Below are 22704 nucleotides of genomic sequence, written 5' to 3'. Positions count from 1 at the left end.
TACTTCACGAAAAATTACTCCAAAAGAAATCGAAAATTAAAACAAATTTCCTTGGTGTACAATTTTTAGAATTTGCGTAGCATTTTTGGATAATTATTTGTGTTTTTATCTGTGAATGTTTATCCTGTTTTAATTAATTAAAATACAAAAACAAAAATATGTTGCATGCATATTTAGGATTTGATTGTGCATTTAGGAACTAATCGAACCATAATTTGATTTTAAAAGAAGAAAATCACAAAAAAAATGCATTTAATCTATTTTATGTCATTTAAAGTGTGCCATCGTGTGATTTTATTTTAATTAACTGTTTTAACTTGTGTGCTAATTGTTGTTAAGAGTTAATTAATATTTTGTAGTTTAATTTTGGTTTTACAATTTATTTTTAGAATTTTGTTAATTATTAATTAAAAGAAGAAAATAAAAGAAAGGAAAAATTAGAAGACCCGGATTTGGGCCGAAAAGCTTCAAAGCCCAAACAAAATACACCTCAAACCCGTCCAAAAAACCAGCCCATACCCGCCACAAATCCAATCCACCTGCAACTAATCCAAACGACGTCGTTTCATTACTCTCAATCTGGGTCGTTGATCTCACTTGATCAACGGTCCAGATCAACTCCTCCATACCCGACCCGTTCCCATCCAAGACCGATCCGGTCTCAAGGGTAAACGAAGCGACGCCATTCCACTTACTTGATCAATCCAGGCCGTTGATCTCATCAGATCGAACGGCTTGGATCCAATCCCCACGTACGTATATAAGGGGTCCAAACGAACCCCGCCCCCCAAACCCCCCTTCCTTATTTCTCATCAAACCTCGTCTCTTTTAGAGACGAGGAACCCTAATAGCCGCCACCCCGTCCCCTCACCGTAAACTCGGCGGCGCCGGCTCCGATGGCCGTGAAATTCACACCACTAGAGCACCTAACCGCCCTCTCCACGAATCCCGTAACCGTTTTGCTCGAATCAGGCTGAAGCTTCTCGAATCTTCTATCGAAGATTCGAGCAAACTTGAAACTCACCCCAATCAGTCCCAAACTCAAACCCAATAATCACCTTGACCTCCTCGTCGCTAATCCCTAACCAGATTGGCTCGAATCCGAGTAAAACTCATCGAATGGCGGATCTAGGAATCAACAGTTCGAGATTGTTTCAAAGCTGTCAGGGTCGAACGGTTTCTGGTTAGTATTATAAGTCTATTTCTGATGAAATAGACGTATAATACTAACTAGAACTCAAGTTCGAAAGGGTGTATGGTTGAAATCCAAGAAAAATAGTGAGTTCTTTTCAATTTCTTCTTTTTCCTTTTTCTTTTTCTATGTGTTTGTTTGTCTGTGTGATTAGTCATTTTTTAGGGTTTTTAGTTTAAGTTAAGTTAATCCAATATATATATTCTGTTTCTTTTTCGGATTTTGGTTGGATTAAATATTTCAATGTTTGTTTAAGTAGTTCAATCAATTCTTCGTTTACCTAAATTAGGTTCATTGTAATTCGTCTTTTGTCCGTTATTTCCCCCCTTCTCCATCAGTTTATGTTCTGTCAATTAATAACATAGGTTATAAATAAGTTGCGTCGATTAATTAGTTTCCTGTTAGTCCTTATTTCTGTCAATACCACTGAAATTACCCGTGAATTGCCTGATTCTCTGTTTCTGATTGTTTAGTGTCAATTGTAATATGTAATCGATTAATTAAGCTTCGTTGATTAGGTCGTTCGTATAGTTTGAATCATTTGGCATTCTGTTGTTTATAGTTTTTCAATTGTTAATTGTCTGATTAATTAAGATTCTGTTTGATTATAAGCATTGTTCTGAATCACTGAAGCTCTTGTATTTGATGTATTTTTCTGTCTTAAAATTACTAGCTGGAATTGGTTTATAGCTGTAGTAATTTAGGTGATCATCTGGGAATTAGTTTAGTCAATGCTTAGCTTTCCTCCTTAGGTGAGTTGGTACAGCTGATGGGCAGTAATTTTAAGGGGTTTCAGGGGTGATTTGGGAATGAAACAGTTAGGATAATATTTTAATGTTAGTGTTTTGTTAGTGGGATATTAGTGTCTTTAAATTAATATGTAATGGGGAACAAAAGGGAATGGGGGGGCTGAAAATAAGGAAACGTTTTTCCTTAATGGATTTTAAATGGAAAATTTCAGATTTAGTGGGAAAAGGGGGGTCGGGCAGTAGGTTTAAAAGGTAAGGCAAGTCTGTATAAGAGAGGAACATTTTTTTCAAAGGAGAGGAAGTGAGAATTGGAGTGTGGAAGAGGCTGAATTTTTAACACCTAAAAGTTCAGTAATTGGAGAAAGTTAAAAGAGAGGGATTTTTTAGAGAGTCTGGGTTGCATTTTGAATGCTAAGAGTTGAGTAGTTTGAGGGTAAAAACAGGCTGGATTTTTATGACTAAGAATCTAGTATTGAGTGAAAGTGAGGTCTTTCTTTTACCACTGAAAATCAGTATTAATATTTGTTACTGTTTAATTGAAGTTCTGAGTTTCTTTATTGGAGAGTCTGAAGAACAGAAATCAGAAATCCTACTGTTCTATCGCATTTCTGAATACATTTTGTTTCTACATATGATTGCTGGTGGTATTTCTGGTTTTATTCCTGGGTTTCTGGTATATCTGTGTTGCTGTTTGGTACTTCTGAAATTGCAACTTGTGGTCCTGATTTTGCTGTTGGTTAAACAAAACTGTTCCATTGGTTGTTTGCTGGATTTCTGCTGGTTTTAATCTGTTTCTGGGTTGCTGCTGCTTTGTTGTCACCACTGTTGCTACTCATTCCTTCTTCCTATTCTTGTATTTTCCATACCAGGTACACGCTCGAATTCATTAGTGTAACCTCTAATTGGAATGAAATGAAGTAGTATTTCCGGCCTATGTTCACGTGAATATTTGTAGTGATAGTCAGTCCAATGTTGTCATTTTCCGTTTGTTTGAATTATATTGAGTCAAGAACTGGTCAATTAGGATTGCCTCTATCATTTTGAACCATTTAGACTAGTAATAAACTATGGACTGTACGTTGGTGTAGTAGTTCATTTCCAGCTTTCCCATTGTTTATATTCACAGTGATGATAGCAAATAATAGACTTCTGTTAACAGATAACTTTTGAGTGAACATAGTGATGCCTTAAACTTAGAAAGATAGGTATTTGAATGAATACTTGGGTGAGTGTTAGTGTTGGGAATAATCAGTTAGCCAATATTCATGTTTCTTTAAAAATCAGCAAATCTCGAATGTGTTAGCTTCACTTAGTTAATAGCGCTTCATCTTAGCCGATACTTTCTAGAAAAAAAACGCAATAACGCGCCTAATAGTATGTAAATCTGGTCGTAAGAGTTAAAACCAAGGCCATAACTTTCTTGTGCATTTAATCAGAACAGCTTAAGCAAACTTTCGTAATCATTAGTAATTAAGGTTGGCTTAGTTTCAAGTAGTTGAAAACAATTAGTTCCAACGGTTCATTTCATCTAACAATGTGGGTTTAAATTAGTTATAGGATAATTAGTTTTCTTTTGAATATATATTGTTTGTCAATTCCGTATTTTCAATTTCAGTAGTATTGGCTTATAGAATAAGGCATGAAATAATCTCCTTTTACGCAAGTTTGATTGCAGTTTTCCGGTTGCGCTTGCTTTAATCCGATAAATAAGTGATGGCCTTTTCAAGCTTGTAATTAACTAGGATTATTTTCTTTTATTTTAGAGACAAACTTAAATAGAAAATGTAGACACTTTAGGAATGTCCTTTTAAAATAAAAGAGGCGTGCCTCGCCAAAATAAAACGTACAAGCGGCGAGGGCCTCTATTTTTAATAACTATCTAGCTTTAGGGAGAGGCTGTTTAGCGAATATCCACGGCCTTCACCGAATTAATAACACGAAAGTCTCTTTAGACGCATATTTAATAAAATTACTTTCCTAAATTGGGGTGCGCATTTATGTGACCCAAATCAAATCTCAACGACGTTAAAATATATTAAAAACTAAGGGTGCATTTATGTGACGTGGTTCGAGACGTGCTTTAACGACGTTGTAATTCTCTTTTAAAATAATAATAATAAAAGCGGCTAATAGTTAAAATTTGCACAAAGGTTAAAAAATGTATTAAAATCAGATAAATAAGTCGAATATGACGGTTGAGCGACCATGCTAGAACCACGGAACTCGGGAATGCCTAACACCTTCTCCCGGGTTAACAGAATTCCTTATCCGGATTTCTAGTGCGCAGACTGTTAAATAGAGTCATTCTTTTCCTCGATTCGGGATTCAACCGGTGACTTGGGACACCACAAATCTCCCAAGTGGCGACTCTAATTCTTTAATAATAATCCCGTTTTAATTGTCCTTTAATGGGAAAAACCCCCTTGTACCCTTGCGGGTGTAGTGAAAACGGAGGTGTGACAGCTCTGGCGACTCTGCTGGGGAATCAGACCCAGAACCACTGGTTCAGGGTTAGAAATTTGAGCTTAGAATAATTATTGTATTTGGCTTTATCGTATGATTGAGCTTAAATGTGCAAAATGATGTTTTTTTACCGCTTTGATATTATTTGAACTGTACATATAAACTGTGCCGAAACCTTCTCTTCTCACCTCCGGGGATGTGCTTACTGGTTGAGACTCCCTATTCTGTTAGTGTCATACCCTGAAATAAAAGAGGCTCGGAAAGTTTCTAAGCCGGCTGGCCTTTTGGTTCCCGGAAAGGAGCTCCTTCCTCAACTCGAGTTGTCCGCTCGGGTACACTGTCTAGAACATATACCCAGGTTGAACCTAGAATAACTTGACTTCATGCCGGATCCCTAGTAGGAACGTTTATTTGCATCATGTTGCATTTGACTTAGGGGACTCAACACAGGGGTTGGGTCCGTCTAGGACAAGCAACCTGAAATGAAAAAAGACCATCCTGCTGCATCCTGTTTGTTTTGCACATTTATTTGCTTCAGATCTGCATGCTGACCGGCTTCTGAAATTGGGAATTTTTGAAAAAAAATTGTGAAAAGAGAAAAAGAAAAATAGCAGTGTAGGGAGATAACTACTTATTTTTAGAAAGATAAAACCAATGTCCAAGTAGTGTCAAAACCCTGCCGAAATTTTGAAAAATGAAAAAAAATATTTTTTTTAGTTTGATTTATTTGAAAAACAAAAGAAAGGAGTCTTGTTTACAAGTTTAGTTTATGTTGGGCGAACTACGCCGGTTTGATTCTCACAGGGCGTGAGATACGTAGGCAACCCTCGTCGGGTCCAACCTCCCATTTTGTAAAAATAGACAAAAAATGTCAAATTTTAATTTTTTGGGCGATGCCGTTTTTGTCAGAAATAGCCAAATGTCCCCAAAAGGGACACCGGAAGGCTGACTTTGCATAAACGGCCACTTCTGTCATTTTTTTGGATTTTTGATCGGTTGACTCACACAACCTTAAAATCTTCGTCCCTGAAGTGCTGAAAGGTCGTGTTCGGAAAATCGGGTCTTTCTTTTATGAAAAATAATCAAATCGTTTTGAGTCAAACAAATTTTCTTTTGTTTAATCACATTAATAAATGTGCAGGATGAGCACGACTCAAAATGAACCTTTTTCAATCATGAATAAAATCCCCCTCCAGTTGCGGCTATGGTGGAATGATTTAGGCAAAGAAGGGCGAGACAAAGTCAAGAAACATCTGAAAGGTCTCACGGGTTTGTTGGGTATCAGGCCTCGAGGGGATATTATAAGGGCACTGGTCACTTACTGGGACCCGGCGCACAATGTCTTCCACTTCTCGGACTTTGAACTCACCCCGAATTTAGAGGAAATAGCCGGGTACATCGGTAGTGCTGAGGTTCCGTTAAGACATAAATACATGGTTGTTCCAAGAGCCGTAGCGGTGCACCGGTTTTTGGACTCATTAAAGATAGTCAGAACGATCCATAACCCAGACTTTGCGAAAGGTTTTTGCACTATGAGCTTCATATACCAAAGATACGGCCACGTAAGAGGATTCAACAAGCCAGAAAACAAGTTGTGCAGCAAAAGTAACCGTCGAAAGTGGGATGAACATAGACGAGTTGCTTTCATGATAACCTTCTTAAGGCTTTTAGTGTTCCCAAGAAAAGACGGTAATATTGACATAAAGGTAGCTGGGGTCGTCAGTACTTTGCTCACTCAAGATGACAGCACGCTTGCGCCCATGATTGTATTTGATATCTTCCGAGCTCTCATGGCCTGAAAAGCCGAAGGGAACTTTTTCGAAGGGTGTAACTTGTTATTGCAAATGTGAATGACCGAACACCTATGTCACCGAGCCCAGTTCCTTAGCCATGGATCTTCTGAGAAAACCTGCATAGAGGAGTTCTACACCAGAATTAATGAGGTCCGCTTACCTGAAGGAGTCTTAGCATGGACCTCATACTTTCGGACCCTCAACGCCAGTCAAATACAGTGGACACTGGGATGGTTACCGATCGACGAAGTCATATATATGCCAGCAGCTAGGCCCCATTTTCTCTTGATAGGGCTTAAGAGCATTCAACCTTATGCGCCGTATCGAATTTTGAGGCAACTTGGGAGGTGTCAGATAGTGCCGAAAGATGAGGACATGAGCACCCAAGTGACTGAGATCAGTTCCGATGGCCAGTTTCCTGAAGCAAGGGTCAGCAAGATTTGGAGCCAATGTCAATACTTGAAGACAAATACTTGTGTACTGAATCGAGAAAGAGGGGAAGTTTCACCTGGATATCAGGCTTGGAACAAAGGGGAAGTGTCGTTTGGAAGGCCGGCTAAAAGACCTCACCTTTAAGAGTTTGCCAAGTCCTCACAAGAGCATTGGGACTGGTTGGCGAAAGAAGAAGAATACAGGGCCACAATAGGCAAGTTGAAGTAGCAGGTCACAGATCTTCAGTTTGAAAGAGAAATTCAGACCGCAACCGATGAAGGGGACAGAAAGAAATCAGCCCAAGAAAACGACTCCCTTAGAGCTCAAAACCGACAAGTCATAATGGATGCCGACTACCAAAGGAGAAGCCGGTCCGATAAAAGGCTGATAGTAGGGTTAAGGAATCAGGTCATTGAAAGCCGAAAGGACTTGGAAAGATCCGAGGCTAGCATAGCAAGAATGCGGGCCAGATGGGCAAAAGGTGCAGCAACGCGGTAAAAGCACCTATGGCAAGTGAGAAGGGATTATGAAGGGAGAATTAAAATATTAAGAGAAACAAATTCCACTCTCAGAGATCGGGTCTTTAAATAAGCCCGAGATGTTAGAACGGACAGGGAGCACTGTTATGATTTAATATCCCGAATGGAAGAACAAATGGAGAGGTTCCAAGATCGGCTCGTTGACAACGCTCAAGTATTGGGATTAAAGAATCAACGAATAGAACAGTTGTGTATGGAAAGGGATAGAATCAGGGGTAGGATCGATGGGATTGGGCACTACATCACCACGAGGTGCCTAACCTGTGAGGAAATGCCCGGTGATACCCTTTTTGCCTCAGTCATGGGTTATGTCCACCGGATCATGGAGGAATTAAAAAGCTTGCAAAGAGTCCTTGCACCAAAGCCCGCGGAAAGGACGAACGATGCCTTGCGGGCACCAAAATTCAAGGCCTTAATGTATCCCTAGTTCAAGTCTGCACTTGTTGTTTTTAAGAGTCTATTGTCTACCCTTCTGTTCTCTTTTCATATCAAACAATGTTAATAATGTGGAGTCTGTATTTTGTTTGTCTTTTTTTTCAAATGGGTAGCTTGTAATAGCATATTTTGGTAATAAAATGAAAAAAAAAATCCAAAAATAAAAAAATAAAAATTGTGTCCTTATTTTTACTTGTGGCAGAACTACGCCCGGTCTGATTCATGCGGGGACATGATACGTAGGCAATCCACATAAGATTCGACCATCATAAAAAAAAGGCAAAGTGAATAAAAGAAAGGGCATTAGCCGGAATGACGCATGCAGTCAAAGCAAAGACATGTTAGAAATGGTTAAACTGCCTAGGAACATTGCATTCCCCAATGTGAAATTGCAATATGTGTTAAACTCTAACAATTTTGTTGTTTATATTATAGAAAGAGATTTCAAAACAGTTAGCTCGTTAGAACGTTCTGGCAGATTACCATTACCACACAAGATCTAAAGGGCCCATTCCGGAAAGTATGTCTGGTTCGGACAAAAGTGTTGAGGAGGAAAAGACAGAGATACAAATGATGAAGGAGGAAGTAGACAGGTTGAGACAAGAGATAGCTGGGATGCACCTAGCCTGGGCTAAGGGACAAACATCACCAATACTTTCCCCTACTCCTACCCTTTCACCAGCTCGGACTCCGGAATACCCTTCCACTGGTCCATCAACGAGCTTCCTCATTGCCCAATACTATCAAGGGGAAACTTCCTATAATCCCCAAGCTTCACCACCCAAACAAAACCCTCATCCACCAGTTGTTCCTGTTTTCGTGGCACCTCCACCCGCCACATTGCAAAAATCATCCGATGAACCAGTGTTTCAGGTTCACGACAACCAATACTATCCTCCTGAACTCACCTTCAAAGCACCCGAGCCATACACTTACACCCCCCACCTTCAGCTCCCGACAGAAACTGAGAGGCCAACTAAGAATCCGGAGCAGGATGAAGTGCTCCGTAAAGTGAAAAGCCTGGAGCAATCCTTCAGGAATATGCATGGATTGGGCAGCCAAGTCAGTGTCCTATAAAGATTTGTGTCCTTTCCCCAATGTTCAATTGCCGACAGGTTTTAAGATGCCAAAGTTTAATCTATATAAGGGACATGAGGATCCCATGGCGCATCTACGAGGTTTCTGTAGTAAGATGAGAGGGGCAGGTGGAAAGGATGAGCTGCTGATAGCTTATTTCGGTCAAAGTTTAAGCGGGTTCGCATTAGAATGGTACACGAGGCAGGATCCTAGAAGGTGGTATACCTGGGATGATCTAGCACAAGCATTTGCAGGTCATTTCCAGTATAACCTTGAGATCGTCCCCGACCGTCTCACACTATTAAAACTTGAGAAAAAGCCTGGAGAGAGCTTCAGGGAATTCAGATTATGTTGGAGAGAACAAGCAGCAAGAGTCGATCCACCAATGAGGGAAGGTGAAATGGTGGACTACTTCTTACAAATGTTGGAGCAAACTTACTTTGGTCACCTGGTGACATCAGTTGGTAAATCTTTCAATGAAGTAGTAAAAATGGGCGGTATGGTTGAAGAAGGACTCAGGTCCAACAAGATAATGAGTTATTCAGCAATCAAGTCTACAACTCAGGCTATCCAAAGCGGCACGGGAGGTGCGCTCGGGAAAAAGAAGAGAGAGGAGGTCGCAACAGTCGAAACAGGTACTTGGTCCAGATCAAGAGGTCCTTCCCCTCGCTACCAACCCAGACCCCATTACCCAAACTATTCACACACTCCATACAACCCTCCACAACTTTATTATCCACCACAAAAGCCATATTTCTCCGTCCATCACGCCCAAACATACACCCAGCCTCCGGCTCGCCCGCAATGGTGTGCGCCGGCTCCCCAACATACATATCCACCTCCCCAACATACATATCCACCTCCACAAAACACATATCCACCTCCACAAACACATATCCACCACCAAGGGCCTATAGGAATCCTTCAGGGCCAAGCTTCCGTGGGAATCAGACTTTCAGAAACGAAAGGGTGCAGAGGTCGAGAACATTCACTCCGTTGGGAGAAACCTATACTACTCTGTTCCACAAGTTGAGGCAGTTAGGCCTATTAAGTCCTGTTGAACCCAAATTGCCAAATCCCCTTCCCAAAAATCTGAACCACTCAGTAAGCTGTGAATATTGTTCGGGGTCCCCCGGCCATGATACTGAGAAGTGTTGGAAGTTGAAGACTGTCGTACAAGATCATATTGACACAAATAGGATCGAGGTTCAGGAACCAGAGGCACCCAACATCAATGAGAACCCGTTGCCGGTGCACCACGAGGCTCACATGATCGAACTAATGTACGAAGGGGGAGAGCCCAAGAAACCCTCACAAACGGTAATGATGATTCGTGCCAGTACAAACGAAAAGTCGACTAGTGGAAGGGCAGTGGTACAGTTGGGAAAGGTAGATGACAAGCCATTTGTGGTAGTGGGGAAAGATTCGTCTGTTGCTGTAAAGAAGCCAGAGTCAGTCAGGGTAGTGCTGTAGGGAGTATCAAGCACACCAGTATTGGTAGTGAAGGCGGCCCGCGTAGAACCAGTTGTTATCAGGCCAGTAATACAGTTGCCGATAACAAGTGAGAAAGTTGTGCCATGGAGCTACAGTCAAGTGACAGTGATGCATAAGGGGAAGGAGGTTGTGGAAGAAGTATGCAAGGCCTAGGGGTTGACTCGTTCGGGAAGGTGTTTTGTTCCCGCAGAATTGAGAAGGGCCAATCCTGTAACAATAAAGAAGCCAGTGACGGAGGAAGAAGCAGAGGAGTTTTTGAAGAAGATGAAGGCACAGGACTACTCCATTTTAGAGCAGTTGAGGTAGACCCCGGCCCAGATTTCGTTGCTATCTTTGTTGATCCATTCAAGTGATCATTGCCGGGCATTAATGAAGATTCAGAACGAAGCCCATGTTCCAGACAAGCTCTCCGTGAACCATTTGGAGAAAATAGCACAAAATCTTCGAGGTAAACCGAGTGACATTCTCTGACGATGAGTTACCGGTAGAAGGTACAGAACACAACAGGGCACTCTACCTGATGGTGAAATGCGAAGACTCGGTGGTCACTCGAGTACTGATTGACAATGGGTCAAGTGCCAATATCTGTCCTTTGGCCACTTTGAACAAACTGAAGGTGGATGATGATAGGATTCACAAGAACATCGTCTGCATCCGAGGTTTTGATGGGGGAGGTACTGACACAGTGGGTGATATCATACTGGAATTGACCATTGGTCTGGTCGAGTTCACCATGGAATTTCAAGTGATAGATGTGGCGGTGTCGTATAATCTTCTATTGGGATGACCCTGGATCCACGCATCCAAAGCAGTGCCTTCTACACTGCATCAGATGGTCAAATTTGAATGGGATAGACAAGAGATCGTGGTACACGGGGATGATGGTACACATGCTGTTAGTGATGCCATTGTGCCCTTCATAGAAACCGACGATGACAAGGGCCCATGGGTTTATCAGGTTTTTGACACAGTCTCAGTAGACATAATTCCTGAGGGTGGGGGCCTTCCACTTCCCAGAATCGCGGTTGCGACCTTCATGATAGCCTCGGAAATGTTAAACAGTGGATTTGTACCAGGGAAAGGTTTGGGGGTTGATCTGCAGGGTATTGTCCAGCTAGTTTCCTTGTCCAAGAACCTGGATACTTTTGGGTTAGGATTCAAGCCTACCGCAGCGGATGTAAAGCGGGCCCGCAAGTTGAAAAAAAGAGTCTGGGTCCTTCCTATGCCAATCTCGCGCCTAATCAGATCATTTGTCGGAGCAGGTATCAGAGAGTTGTCGGTACCGAAGGTTCTCGGACCACGGATCGGGCCAGATGGAGATTTGAATGAAGGCTTTGAAAGGCTGTTCGTCGATGTCAACATGATAGAAGCTGGAGAAGGTTCCAGTAAGGCAGACATACAGTTTGTGGGGCCTAGGGCTAATGTCAACAATTGGACAGCCACTCCTCTTCCTACTCGGAGGGAGTCCTAGTAGTTGGCTCTGATTTTCCTTCTTGTTTTCTGGATTATTCCAGGGTTGTAATCCAGATTCTTTTTTATTTTTATTGCGTTCATCAAAGTGTGAAACCTTGTTATCCCATAATTCAATAAAATAAAAAAGTTTCTTCTTCATTCCTTATTTTATTTTTTATTTTTAATTTTGTTTTCTTCTTTTCTTTTTCTGAACAGTTCTCTTTATACTGGTCTTAATGACATGGCATGCACAACGGATCTTCAACCTAGTCTAAAAGATCAATCTGATTTCGAACTAACTATACAAGAGGTCGATTATGATAATGAATCGGAATACGATGAGGACGAAGCCTTCGAAGAGATAAACAGAGAGTTAAGCCAGTTTGAAGATAAATCCAAGCCCAACTTAAATGACACAGAAACCATCAATTTTGGGGATGCAGACGATATCAGGGAAACTAAAATAAGCATCCACATTGCACCAAATATCAGGGAAGAACTAATCAAAACACTTATTGAGTTCAAAGATGTTTTTGCATAGTCATATGATGACATGCTGGGGTTAAGCACGATTTAGTGGTTCATAAATTGCCCACTGACCCGGCATGCCCTCCCATCAAGCAGAAATTGAGGAAGTTCAAGATGGATATGAGTGTGAAGATTAAAGAGGAAGTAACCACGCAGCTGCAAGCAAAGGTTATTCATGTCACTCGATATCCTGATTGGTTGGCTAATGTGGTGCCGGTGCCGATGAAAGATGGGAAGATCAGGGTATGTGTCGATTACCGCAATCTGAACAGGGCAATCCCAAAGGACAATTTTCCTTTACCCAACATCCATATCTTGATCGACAATTGTGCCGGACGTGAGATCGGATCTTTTGTAGATTGCTATGCTGGATATCATCAGATTCTAATGGATGAAGAAGATGCAGAAAAGACGGCATTCATTACGCCGTGGGGGACTTATTGCTACCGGGTAAGGCCATTTGGTTTGAAGAATGCTGGGGCAACGTACATGAGAGCAATGACTATTGTGTTTCATGACATGATACATAAAGAAATTGTGGTGTACGTGAACGATGTGATCATAAAATCAGCGCATCAGGAAAACCACGTAGCAGACCTAAGGAAGTTTTTCCAAAGACTTCGAAGGTACGATATTAAGCTCAACCCGGCCAAATGTTCATTTGGAGTTCCATCTGGAAAGTTGTTGGGATTCATCGTCAGTCGGCGAGGTATTGAACTGGACCCGTCGAAGATCAAATCTATCCAAGATTTGCCACCGCCGAAGAACAAGACAGAAGTAATAAGTCTGTTGGGAAGGTTGAATTACATCAGCATATTTATTGCTCAACTCACAGCAACTTGTGAACCCATTTTTCGGCTACTGAAGAAAGATGCTGCGATAGAATGGACAGCAGAATGTCAGGAGGCATTTGACCAGATCAAAGGATATTTATCAAATCCACCTGTGTTGGTTCCACTTGAGCCGGGGAGACCGTTAATTCTTTATCTAACGGTCCTGGAGAATTCGTTTGGCTGCGTGTTGGGGCAACACGACATTACAGGAAGGAAGGAGCAAGCCATCTATTATCTCAGCAAGAAGGTTACAGTATATGAGGTTAAGTACACTCAACTCGAGAAGACATGTTGCGCCCTAACTTGGGTGGCCCAAAAATTGAAGCATTATCTGTCATCATATACTACTAATCTCATTTCACGCTTGGATCCACTAAAGTATATTTTCCAGAAGCCTATGCCCACAGGGAGGTTAGCGAAATGGCAAATATTACTCATGGAGTTTGACATCGTCTATGTAATGAGGACGGCCATGAAAGCCCAAGCACTGGCCGATCACTTGGCAGAGAATCCTGTTGATGAATAATACGAGTCGTTGAGGACGTATTTTCCTGACGAAGAAGTGATGCATATAGATGAGTTGGAATTACCTGAGGAACCAGGTTGAAAGCTCTTCTTTTATGGAGCCGCAAATGCGAAGGGAGTTGGAATAGGAGCGGTACTTATTTCTGAAATAGGACGTCATTATCCTGTTACGGCCCAGCTGCGTTTCTATTATACCAACAACATGGCTGAGTATGAGGCATGCATTTTGGGTCTGCGACTAGCTGCAAACATGGATGTCCAGGACATCTTGGTCTTGGGAGACTCGGACCTCCTGGTGCATCAGATTCAGGGTGAATGGGAAACATGGGATTTGAAGCTCATACCATATCGACAATGTTTGCACGATCTGAGAAATCGATTCCGATCAGTGGAGTTCAGACACATCCCAAGAGTTCATAATGAGGTTGCTGATGCTTTGGCCACTTTAGCATCGATGTTACACCACCCAGACAAAATTCATGTTGACCCGTTGTGTATCCAAGTTCATGATCAGCATTCTTATTGCAACATGATAGAGGAAGAAATGGATGGCGAGCCATGGTTTTATGATGTCAAGGAGTACCTTAGGATGGGGATATACCCGGAGCAGGCCACCGGAGATAAAAAAAGATCCATTCGGAGATTGGCAAGTGGATTCTTCCTCAGTGGAGGAGTGTTGTACAAAAGAACCCCAGATTTGGGATTGCTGAAATGTATAGATGCCAGTCAAGCCACGACGGTTATGATAGAGGTACATGCTGGAGTTTGTGGGCCACATATGAGCAGATATGTATTGGCGAAGAAAATTCTTCGAGCAGGGTACTATTGGCTCACTATGGAGCGTGATTGTATCAATTTCGTGTAGAAATGTCATCAATGTCAGATACACAGAGATTTGATTCATTCTCCGCCGACAGAATTGCATACAATGTCAGCGCCATGGTCATTTGTTCCCTAGGGCATGAATGTCATTGGACCTATTGAGCCGACAGCTACCAACGGTCATAGGTTCATTTTGGTGACCATCGACTATTTCACTAAGTGGGTTGAAGCTAAAACTTTCAAGTCAGTAACCAAGAAGGCAGTGGTGGATTTTGTTCACTCCCATATCATTTGTAGATTTGGGGTCCCAAAAGTGATCATCACGGATAATGGTGCTAATCTTAACAGCAATTTGATGAAAGAGGTATGTCAACAGTTTAAGATTGCACACCGCAATTCCACCCCATATCGTCCCAAGGCGAATGGAGCAGTTGAAGTGGCCAACAAAAATATAAAGAAGATACTTCGGAAAATGGTAGAAGGTTCTAGGCAATGGCATGAAAAATTACCGTTTGCATTGTTGGGTTATCGCACCACTGTCCGTACTTCGGTAAGGGCAACTCCTTATTTGTTGGTATATAGAACTGAAGCAGTAATACCGGCGGAAGTTGAAATTCCATCCCTTCGGATTGTCGCTGAGGCTGAGATTGATGATGACGAGTGGGTCAAAACCCGTTTGGAGCAGTTGAACTTGATTGATGAAAAGAGATTGGCAGCTGTGTGTCATGGCCAGTTATATCAAAAGAGAATGACGAGAGCCTACAACAAGAAGGTGCACCCTAGAAAATTTGAGGTGGGGCAGCAGGTGTTGAAACAGATCCTGCCACATCAGGCCGAAGCAAAAGGCAAGTTCGCCCCGAATTGGCAAGGATCATTCATTATAACCAGAGTGTTGTCCAATGGCACTTTATGTTTAACAGATATCGAAGGGAAATACGTCGACATGGCTATCAATTCTGATGCAGTTAAGAGATATTATGTATGATTTCTTTTGATTGTAATTGTTGTTTGTTTGTAGTTGGCATTTATCGGAGAATGAAATGACGGAGGCAATTCTTTCTTCTATCCAAACACTTTAACCTTTGCTTCCCCTTTTGAGCCTTATTTATTCTTTCATATCCCTCTTTTGGAATCAGTAATTAAAATGAAAGAAAAAAAAAGAGAAAAACAATGATAATAAAGGCAAAAGAAAATCACAAGAAAATAAAGGAATTGGGAACTACGTTTGACCTGATTCCTCAAAGAAGGATACGTAGGCACCTCACGGCTCGGTCATAGTGTAACATAGTGTGCATAATGTAACATAGTGTAACAAAATAAAAATCCCCAAGCAAGAAAAACTGGGACAAAAGTTTGCGTTTGTAATTTTGGTAAGAAAGTTTGATTCCAAAAGTTGTACTGTTTTACCCATCAAAATTATTTTGAACTTTTGATACCCCTTTTCCTTTTTAACTATACACAAAAACCCATATTGATGTCCAAAAAAAGACCTCCCGATCAGTATCTGAGAAGTGCCAAGTCAATGCAAATGGAAGTGGGGAATAACACTCTGATCCCCAGTAAAGAAGAAGATCATAAGCTGGAAATGAATTGATAGCCGAAAGAATCCCCAACAAAGATAGTCATATCGACAGCACTCCAATCCCCAGCTGAAAAATAAAATAAAATGAGAGAGTCTTATCGGTGAAAACCTTCATAGGCACCATGAGGCGACGGGAGTTGAGAGAAATGAGAGAGTCTTATTAGTGAAAACCCCTCGAAGGGCACTATGAGGCGACAAGGCAAGATTGGCGGAAAGGGTCCACATTTGGCAAAGAGTTGAGTTTTTATTTATCCCCACCAAGATGAGCCCATCCGAAAGATTGATTGATACGAATAGACTGGATTGATCAATCCGGAATGCACGACATGATCGTTGGGATTGGTTATATCATTCAGATAAGTTCTTTTCTTTCCTTTTTCCCAGCATTTGTTCAGAAAGACTTCTTCTTTTTCTATCTTTTGAAATTATCACTTTAGCAAGATTCATGGTTTAAAAGACTTTACCTCCCCACAAATTTGTTTTTGGAAAAGCTTTTCAGAGCTTACTACCAGTGGCCAAAATGGGGCAAAGCAAAATGTGAATAGGACAAGCCAAAGATAAGGCGACAAAGCGAAAAGAAGTTTGTCGCAAGACCAAATGGTGAATGGGTCTAGATCCCAAGAGGACCAAATTTCCAGGGGAAGTCGGAGAAAAAGAACAATAGTTGAAAAGTTATGGATCAAATTCTAAGAGGATCCCCAGCAGATTTGCGAGATACAGGAACAACTCCGACAGATTCTCGACCAAGTTCTACAATGGTCGGACAACACAGAGCGGGGAAGGAAGAGAAAAGAAAAACCATCCCTAGCAGGAATATCATCCCCAACAAGTTTTATAGCAAAGCAGGGAAAAGAAAAGGGAATAACCATCCCAAGCAGAAGTGGCACGACCACTCGCCACGTTTTAAACTAACAAATTTTTCTTTGATTTAAAGCAGGGCAAGGAAATATTATTGACAGCAGGAAGACATGGCCACAAAGAAGATTGTCAAACTGGGGCAGAAAATTTTCTCTCATTACAAAAATTTTCTTGAAATAAGATAGCCGCTTGAGGAAGAGGAAGATAACACAAGTTTCGAAGGAAGTAAAATCCCCAGCAGTATACGAGAAGGGAGATACAAGTTTTAAAGAAAAGCAATCTTGGAAGAAGCAATATAACCCAAAGTTTTAAAAGTAGTGGCCTTTGAATCAGCGTCATCCCCACCATTTTTAAAGGAGGAGGATAATTCCCCAACAGTGTTATTCCCTGCAGTTTTCAGGGAAGTGAAAGCACCAGCTTTAAAGGAAGTAATCCTTGAAGAAGGAAAATAACATATTTGTGAATAGAATATCGGTGTTATCCCCAGCAGTTTTCAGAGGAATAAAACACCAGTTTTGAGGGAAGCATTTGAAAGAAGATGATTTAAGTTGGAGTCAGGAGCCCGCTTGTAGAACGGAGGTTGTTATATTTTAAGTTGTTGAAGAAGTCAGGAGCCCGCATGTAGAATGGAGGTTGTAAATTTTAAATTGTTGTTGAAGTCAGGAGCCCGCCTGGAGAATGGAGGTTGTTAATTTTAAGTTGTTGTCAGGATACCGCCTGTAGAACAGAGGTTGTTATATTGTTGAAGAAGTCAGGAGCCTGCCTGTAGAATGGAGGTTGTAAATTTTAAGTCGAAGAAGTCAGGAGCCCGCCTGGATAATGGAGGTGTTACATTTTAAGAAATAATTGAAGTCAGGAGCCCACCTGGAGAATGGAGGTTGTTAAATTTTAAGTTGGAGTCAGGAGCCCGCCTGTAGAACGGAGGTTGTTAAATTTTAAGTTGGAGTAAAGAGCCCGCCTGTAGAACGGAGGTTGTTATATTTTAAGTTGTTGAAGAAGTCAGGAGCCCGCCTGTAGAATGGAGGTTGTAAATTTTAAATTGTTGTTGAAGTCAGGAGCCTGCCTGGATAATGGAGGTGTTACATTTTAAGAAATAGTTGAAGTCAGGAGCCCGCCTGGAGAATGGAGGTTGTTAATTTTAAGTTGGAGTCAGGAGCCCTCCTGTAGAACGGAGGTTGTTATATTGTTGAAGAAGTCAGGAGCCCGCCTGTAGAATAGAGGTTGTAAATTTTAAATTGTTGAAGAAGTCAGGAGCCCGCCTGGAGAATGGAGGTTGTTAAATTTTAAGTTGGAGTCAGGAGCCCGCCTGTAGAACGGAGGTTGTTAAATTTTAAGTTGGAGTCAGGAGCCCGCCTGTAGAATGGAGGTTGTTATATTTTAAGTTGTTGAAGAAGTCAGGAGCCCGCCTGTAGAATGGAGGTTGTAAATTTTAAATTGTTGTTGAAGTCAGGAGCCTGCCTGGATAATGGAGGTGTTACATTTTAAGAAATAGTTGAAGTCAGGAGCCCGCCTGGAGAATGGAGGTTGTTAATTTTAAATTGGAGTCAGGAGTCCGCCTGTAGAACGGAGGTTGTTATATTGTTGAAGAAGTCAGGAGCCCCCTTGTAGAATGGAGGTTGTAAATTTTAAATTGTTGAAGAAGTCAGGAGTCCGCCTCGAGAATGGAGGTTGTTAAAATTTTAAGTTGAAAACGTCAGGAGCCCGCCTGTAGAACGGAGGTTGTTATAATTTTAAGTCGAAGAAGTCAGGAGATCGCCTGGAGAATGGGGGTGTTTATTTTAAAGTTGATGTTTGAGAAGTCAGGAGCCCCCCTGTAGAACAGAGGTTGTTATATTTTTAAGTTGTTGAAGAAGTCAAGACCCCGCCTGTAGAATGGAGGTTGTTATATTTTTTAATTATTGTTGAAGTCAGGAGCCCGCCTAGAGAATGGAGGTTGTGTCATCTTTCAAAAGTCAAGTTGGAGTCAAGGGCCCGCCTGCAGAACAGAGGAATACATTTCAAGATCAAATCAGAAGTCAGTAATGCGGAGGGTTACAACAAAAATCCCCAGCATAACAAGCTTTAATGTAGGAAGCAGTGTCCCCAGCAGACAGAACGAAATGATAAAACTTGTGTTCAGGAAAGCAAAAGGCCGATGTCATCCCCAGCAGTGTTCGGAAGAAAAAGCACCAGAGGAAACACAAGCCGACAACAAAGCAAGGCAACCAGAGCGAGTGGAAGATAGATAAGATTTTGTAATTCCTAATTTAGTCTAGCCTCTTGTTTTCTTTTGAGCACAATGTAACAAGGAGATCGGTAAGCAGTAGTAACAATATGCAGCAACAGTAACACCAAAATTGCAATCCCATGGTAGTCCCAGCTACCAAAACTTCCCGAACTACATTAACCTGATTTCCTTTTAGCCAGGGATATGTAGGAAACCTTTGAAGCAAAGGTTGGGTTAAACCTTTTCAAAATAATGCTTCACACGGAGTATTCCAACGGGAAAAAATCGCTCGAATCCGCTCACTTTATCTTTGCACGAAAACTCTTTGTGTTTTCGGACAAAGAGAGGCAGCTGTGAGCACGTGATTTTTGTTTCACGAAAAACTACTCCAAAAGAAATCGAAAATTAAAACAAATTTCCTTGGTGTACAATTTTTAGAATTTGCGTAGCATTTTTGGATAATTATTTGTGTTTTTATCTGTGAATGTTTATCCTGTTTTAATTAATTAAAATACAAAAACAAAAATATGTTGCATGCATATTTAGGATTTGATTGTGCATTTAGGAACTAATCGAACCATAATTTGGTTTTAAAAGAAGAAAATCACAAAAATATGCATTTAGTCTATTTTATGTCATTTAAAGTGTGCCATCGTATGATTTTATTTTAATTAAATATTTTAACTTGTGTGCTAATTGTTGTTAAGAGTTAATTAATATTTTGTGTTTAATTTTGGTTTTACAATTTTTTTTAGAATTTTTGTTAATTATTAATTAAAAGAAGAAAATTAAAAGAAAGGAAAAATTAGAAGACCCGGATTTGGGCCGAAAAGCTTCAAAGCCTAAACAAAATACACCCCAAACACGTCCAAAAAACCAGCCCATACCCGCCCCAAATCCAGTCCACCTGCAACTAATCCAAACGACGTTGTTTCATTACTCTCAATCTGGGTCATTGATCTCACTTGATCAACGGTCCAGATCAACTCCTCCATACCCGACCCGTTCCCATCCAAGACCAATCCGGTCTCAAGGGTAAACGAAGCGACATCGTTCTACTTACTTGATCAATCCAGGACGTTGATCTCATCAGATCGAACGGCTTGGATCCAATCCCCACGTATGTATATAAGGGGTCCAAATGAACCCCGCCCCCCAAACCAAGCCCCCCCCTCCCGCTTCCTCATTCTCTCACAAACCTCGTCTCTTTCAGAGACGAGGAACCCTAATAGCCGTCACCCCGTCCCCTCACCGTAAACCCGGCGGCGCCGGCTCCGATGGCCGTGAAATTCACACCACTAGAGCACCTAACCGCCCTCTCCACGAATCCCGTAACCGTTTTGCTCGAATCAGGCTGAAGCTTGTCGAATCTTCAATCGAAGATTCGAGCAAACTTGAAACCCACCCCAATCAGTCCCAAACTCAAACCCAATAATCACCTTGACCTCCTCGTCGCTAATCCCTAACCAGATTGGCTCGAATCCGAGTAAAACTCATCGAATGGCGGATATAGGAATCAACAGTTCGAGATTGTTTCAAAGCTGTCAGGGTCGAAAGGTTTCTGGTTAGTATTATAAGTCTATTTCTGATGAAATAGACGTATAATACTAACTGGAACTCAAGTTCGAAAGGGCGTATGGTTGAAATCCAAGAAAAATAGTGAGTTCTTTTCAATTTCTTCTTTTTCCTTGTTCTTTTTCTATGTGTTTGTTTGTCTGTGTGATTAGTCATTTTGATTAGTCATTTTTTTAGGGTTTTTAGTTTAAGTTAATCCAATATATATATTCTGTTTCTTTTTCGGATTTTGGTTGGATTAAATATTTCAATGTTTGTTTAAGTAGTTCAATCAATTCTTCGTTTACCTAAATTAGGTTCATTGTAATTCGTCTTTTGTCCGTTATTTTCCCTCTTCTCCATCAGTTTATATTCTGTCGATTAATAACATAGGTTATAAATAAGTTGCGTCGATTAATTAGTTTCCTGTTAGTCCCTGTTTCTGTCAATACCACTGAAATTACCCGTGAATTGCCCGATTCTCTATTTCTAATTGTTTAGTGTCAATTGTAATATGTAATCGATTAATTAAGCTTCGTTGAATAGGTCGTTCGTATAGTTTGAATCATTTGGCATTCTGTTGTTTATAGTTTTTCAATTGTTAATTGTCTGATTAATTAAGATTCTGTTTGATTATAAGCATTGTTCTGAATCACTGAAGCTCTTGTATTTGATGTATTTTTATGTCTTAAAATTACTAGCTGGAATTGGTTTATAGCTGTAGTAATTTAGGTGATCATCTGGGAATTAGTTTAGTCAATGCTTAGCTTTCCTCCTTAGGTGAGCTGATACAGCTGATGGGCAGTAATATTAAGGGGTTTCAAGGGTGATTTGGGAATGAAACAGTTAGGATAATATTTTAATGTTAGTGTTTTGTTAGTGGGATATTAGTGTCTTTAAATTAATATGTAATGGGGAACAAAAGAGAATGGGGGGCTGAAAATAAGGAAAAGTTTTTCCTTAGTGGATTTTAAGTGGAAAATTTCAGATTTAGTGGGAAAAAGGGGGTCGGGCAGTAGGTTTAAAAGGTAAGGCAAGTCTGTATAAGAGGGGGAACATTTTTTTCAGAGGAGAGGAGGTGAGAATTGGAGTGTGGAAGAGGCTGAATTTTTAACACCTAAAAGTTCAGTAATTGGAGAAAGTTAAAAGAGAGGGATTTTTGAGAGAGTCTGGGCTGGATTTTGAATGCTAAGAGTTCAGTAGTTTGAGGGTAAAAACAGGCTGGATTTTTAAGACTAAGAATCTAGTATTGAGTGAAAGTGAGGTCTTTCTTTTACCATTGAAAATCAGCATTAGTATTTGTTACTGTTTAATTGAAGTTCTGAGTTTCTATATTGGAGAGTCTGAAGAACAGAAATCAGAAAATCTACTGTTCTATCGCATTTCTGAATACATTCTGTTTCTGCATGTGATTGCTGGTGGTATTTCTGGTTTTGTTCCTGGGTTTCTGGTATATCTGTGTTGCTTTTTGGTACTTCTAAAATTGCAACTTGTGGTCCTGATTTTGCTGTTGGTTAAACAAAACTATTCCATTGGTCATTTGCTGGATTTCTGCTGGTTTTAATTTGTTTCTGGGTTGCTGCTGCTTTGTTGTCACCACTGCTGCTACTCACTCCTTCTTCCTATTCTTGTATTTCCATACCAGGTACACGCTCGAATTCATTGGTATAACCTCGAATTGGAATGAAATGAAGTAGTATTTCCGGCCTATGTTCACGTGAATATTTGTAGTGATAGTCAGTCCAATGTTGTCATTTTCCGTTTGTTTGAATTATATTGAGTCAAGAACTGGTCAATTAGGATCGCCTCTATCATTTTGAACCATTTAGACTAGTAACAAACTATGGACTGTTCTTTGGTGTAGTAGTTCATTTCCAGCTTTCCCGTTGTTTATATTCACAGTGATGATAGCAAATAATAGACTTCTGTTAACAGATAACTTTAAAGTGAACATAGTGATGCCTTAAACATAGAAAGATAGGAATTTGAATGAACACTTGGGTGAGTGTTAGTGTTGGGAATAATCAGTTAGCCAATATTCATGTTTCTTTAAAAATCAGCAAATCTCGAATGTGTTAGCTTCACTTAGTTAATAGCGCTTCATCTTAGCCGATACTTTCTAGAAAAAAAAACGCAATAACGCGCCTAATAGTATGTAAATCTGGTCGTA

General features: G+C 40.7%; 1 pseudogene; it reads left to right on the top strand.

The window, feature by feature from the left end:
* The first annotated feature begins 12376 nt into the window (after positions 1-12376).
* LOC142180695 (uncharacterized) overlaps positions 12377-22704 on the top strand; it is a 77464-nt pseudogene continuing 67136 nt past the window's right edge.

The sequence above is a fragment of the Nicotiana tabacum genome, chromosome 5 (genome assembly GCF_000715075.1).
Source record: "Nicotiana tabacum cultivar K326 chromosome 5, ASM71507v2, whole genome shotgun sequence".
NCBI lineage: Eukaryota > Viridiplantae > Streptophyta > Magnoliopsida > Solanales > Solanaceae > Nicotiana > Nicotiana tabacum.
This window is presented reverse-complemented; position numbering and strand designations above follow the sequence as displayed.